This window comes from Chiloscyllium plagiosum, chromosome 44, assembly GCF_004010195.1.
Source record: "Chiloscyllium plagiosum isolate BGI_BamShark_2017 chromosome 44, ASM401019v2, whole genome shotgun sequence".
Classification (NCBI taxonomy): Eukaryota; Metazoa; Chordata; class Chondrichthyes; order Orectolobiformes; family Hemiscylliidae; genus Chiloscyllium; species Chiloscyllium plagiosum.
In genome coordinates, this window is record NC_057753.1 from 3,279,425 (window position 1) to 3,283,918 (window position 4,494).

Sequence of the window (4,494 nt, forward strand, 5' to 3'; positions counted from 1 at the left end):
AGTTAAGTAGCACAGATAAGTAAATAATAGGGAAACAGCAGCAAAAACAAAAACACAGGTACAGGTGAGTGTTAAAAGTTTGTGAGTCCATTCAGTATTCTAACAACAGTGGGGTAGAAACTGTTACGAAACCGGCTGGTGCGTGTGGTCAGGCTTCTGTACCTTCTCCCCGATGGTAGAGGTTGTAGAAAAACATTGCCGGGGTGGGATGGATCTTTGAGAATGCTGGTGGCCTTTCCTTAACAGCGGGCCTGGTAGATGGATTCTATAGATGGGAGGTTGGCCTTTGTGATTGTCCAGGCCGAGTTCATCACTCTCTGTAACCGTCTCTGATCTTGAATGGTACATTTGCCATACCAGGTAGTGATACAGCTAGACAATGCTCTCAATGGCGCACCTATAAAAATTATTGGAGATCAGACTCCTCAGCTGCAGGACATCTCCGCAGGAATTCCTCAGGGGAGTGTCCTCGGCCGGACCATTTTCAGCGGCTTCATCAATGACCTTCCCTCTATCATAAAGTCAGAAAGTAGGGATGTTCGCTAATGATTGGTGCTGAACATTGTGCATTCGCCTCTTCTCAGATACTGAAGCAGTCCGTGTTCAACTGCAACAACATCTGGACAATACCAGGCTTAGGCTGACAAGTGGCAAGTAACACTTGTACCATTGTCAGGCAATGACTGTCTCCAATAAGAGACATTTTATTCGCTACTCCTTAACATTCAAAGGTGTTACTGTCACGATCAACATCCTGGGGATACCTTTGACCAGAGAGTCACCTGGACTCACCATATAAGTAGTGGCTGCAAGAGCAGGTCAGAGGCTAGGAGTGCTACAGTAACTAACTCGCCTCCTGATTCTCCAAAGCCATTCCGCATCTACGAGGCCCAAGTCAGGAATGTGTCAGAATACGCCTCGCTTGCCTGGATGGGTGCAGCTCCAACAGCACTCGTGAAGTTGGCATCATCCAGGACAAAGTAGCCTGCTTGGCACCACACCCACAAGCATCCACTCCCGCCACCCTCAGTGCTGAGTCACAGCAATGCTTGCCATCTACAAAGTGCACTCCATCAAAGTTCCTCGGAACAGCACCTCCAAACCCGTGATCCCTTCCGTCAAAAAGGACAAAGGCAGCAGCTACATGGGAGCACACCAACTACAGGTCCCCCTCCCCCCCCCCCCCACTCACCGTCCTGATGTGGATACTGATCGCAGTTCCTTCAGCATCACTGGGGCAAAATCCTGGAGTTCCCTCTCTCAGGACATTATGGGTCAACTTCCGACACGTGAACTGCAGTGGTTCACAAAGGCAGCTCACCACCACCCCCCTTCTCATGGGCAAGGGGAGGGGGAGGGATCAGGCAATAAATTCTGGCCAGCCAGCGATGCCTACATCCTGGGAGTTCAGAAAAGATTTCATGGGCTGTGACCATCGAGTGAAGAGGGTGTGAGTGAATAGTCATTCCAACACCAAGCAAAACTGACCCAGTAAATAGAGTCATAGCGATGTACAGCAGGGAAACAGACCCTTCGGTCCAACCTGTCCATGCTGACCAGATATCCCAACCCAATCTAGTCCCACCTGCCAGCACCCGGCCCATATCCCTCCAAACCCTTCTTATTCATATACCCATCCAAATGCCTCTTTAAATGTAATTGTACCAGCCTCCACCACTTCCTCTGGCAGCTCATTCCATACCCATGCCATCCTCTGTGTGAAGAATTTGGCCCTTAGGTCTCTTTTATCTCTTTCCCCTCTCACCCTAAACCTATGCCCCTCTAGTTCAGGGCTCCCCGGTCCCAGGGTGAAGACTTTGCCTATTTACCCTATCCAGGCCCCTCATAATTTTGTAAACCCTTTGAACCGATCATCAACTCCTTTTGTGATTAATTTTGACCGCTGCCATTCCTCCAACATGTCAATCATTCCACTGGGCTCCGGATGATTGGAGGGGCTGCGGAAATTTAGTTCCACCACAAGATGACAGTGCTATTGTGTTTCATCTGTCTTAAGCTGACCATTATGCGCCCTTATTTCACGGGGCTTGGACTATCACAGCAAGGAAGTTGCATTCCAACTGCACAAGGTACTGGTGAGACTATACCTGGAGTACCGAGAGAGGTTTTGATGGCCTTGTTTAGGAAGATATTTTATTTCGTTGGAGAAAGTTCAGAGACGGTTCACCAGGATGGTCCCTGGTCTGCAAGAATTGTCTAATGAGCAACGGTTCAACAGGTTGGGACTCCACTCAATGGTGTTTGGAAAAATGCGAGATGATTTCGTAGAAGCATATAGGATTCTTAAGGGGCTTGACAGGGTATATGCTAAGGGGATGTTTACCCTCTGGGGAGAGTCATCACCAGGGGGCATAGACACAGAATTAACTCTGAGGAAAATCACCAGCCTCAGAGTCGGGGTTCAACGACAGAGTTTATTGTACAAGGAAATACCGGAGCTCTGGGGAGAGAGAGACACACCAACAGCACAGTGGTCCGCTGCGAGTCTTCTCTCAACCCAGAGCACATGTCAAGACACTTTTATACATTTTGTAATAAAAGGTCAGTGATGAGGTTATTGTCTTTGCAACATGGTTTGTTTATGGTAAACATTGCAGAATCGTTAATCATTTCGGTGCAGTCATTGTCAGTTCCAGCGCAGTCTTTGTTAATTTCAGCGCGGTCGTTGTCAGTTTCAGCGCGGTCGTTGTCAGTTTCAGTGTCTGCATGGAAGTCCATTGCTGTCGTAATCGCTCTTCCTCTGAAGGAGGGTTACTGCAGCCCTGGCTGTTATCACTCTGTATTGAGTCTGTATCAAGCTGTTAGCATTTCTATCAAAGGTGTTGGCTGGACCCTGACACTTCGGCTACTCATGAGTATTCCCTCCCTCATCCACCTTAAACTAATCAACTAGGTTGTGAGTGCATTGTGCTGGCCCCAGGCAGTGTCTGTATTTGCTCTGCTGTCTCTCTCTCTCCATATTGTGGTCCGGTGGCCATCTTGTGTGTCAAGTGGCCAACTGATGGCTCAACGGCCATCTTGTGTGTCTGTGTGCCGAGCGTCACCCTGCCCCGTGCCATCTGTCACTTCAAAGGGGCACCGATTTAAGACTGAGATGAAGAGGAGTTCCTTATCTCAGAGGGTTATGTGTCTTTGAAATTCCTTGCTGTGGTAGATGCTTGATCAGCAGAGGAATGGAGGATTATGAGTAAAAGGGGGGCAGGAAGGTGGTCGTGAGGAGTGGGATCCTCTTGAAGGGCGGAGCGGTCTCGAGGGGCCAAATGTCCCACCCCTCTTCCTCTTTTGTGGTCATGTGATGTCCTCAGCAAGTGAATTTCACTCTCCAGACACACTGTGAGCTGAACGAACCGGTGAACTCTTTCTGATTAGTATGCTGGGCATTGGATCTTCCCACAGGCGTGTGGACTGTCTGAAGAAGTAACTGACCGGAAAACCCTTTCCCTTCTCTTCCCGCAGCAGAGTTTGATTGTTCCGATTCTGCTGGCAGGGTCGTGGAGCTCATTGGATCAATGTTTCTAGGGTAGATGTTTCTACCCAGTTTCTCCCCTACTGTTAGAATGCTGAATGGACTCTCAAACTCTTAACACTCACCTGTACCTGTGTTTTTGTTTTTGCTGCTGTTTCCCTATTATTTACTTATCTATGCTACTTTCCTCTGTGATCTGCCTGTGTTGCTCACAAGACAAAGCTTTTCACTGTGCCTCGGTACACGTGACAAGAAATCCAATGTGCTGGATTGGTTGATTTCCAGCTGTGCTGTATAATTTCTTCAAAATGTTCTCTTTCAGTGATAGAGAAGGGAAACAGCAAAGGTGGAATCAGTAGCTTCGGGGAGGAAAGTGTAAGGAGACAGTGGGAAAAGCTTTACAGTTCTTGGGAGTCGCACAGGAGAACAGTGGTTCAAATCATTTTCAAAATTGGTACACGGCACAGTAGAATCATAGAGATGTACAGCGCGGAAACAGACCCTTCGGTCCAACCCGTCCATGCCGACCAGGTATCCCAATCTAGTCCCACTTTCCAGCACCCGGCCCATATCTCTCCAAATCCTTCCTATTCATATACCCATCCAAATGCCTCTTAAATGTTGCAATTGTACCAGCCTCCACCACTTCCTCTGGCAGCTCATTCCATACAGGTACCACCCTCTGTGTGAAAAAGTTGCTCCGTAGGTCTCTTTTAAACTGTTCCCTCTCACCCTAAACCTATGCCCTCTAGTTCTGCACTCCCCCACCCAAGGAAAAGACTTTGTCTGTTTACCTTATCCATGGTGGCACAATGGTTGGCACTGCTGCCTCACAGCACCACGGTCCCAGGTTCGATTCCAGCTTCGGGGGCGACTGTCTGGGTGGAGTTTGCACATTCTCCTCATGTCTGCATGGGTTTCCTCCAGGTGCTCCGGTTTCCTCCCATAGTCCAAAGATGTGCAGGTTAGGGAGAATTGGCCATGCTAAATTGCCCGATAGTGTTAAG

General features: G+C 48.6%; 1 protein-coding gene across 1 annotated transcript in view; it reads left to right on the plus strand.

Moving 5' to 3' along the window:
- Positions 1-4,494, plus strand: part of LOC122543626 (zinc finger protein 850-like) — a 39,577-nt gene that overhangs the window by 33,931 nt on the left and 1,152 nt on the right. The window lies entirely within an intron of this gene.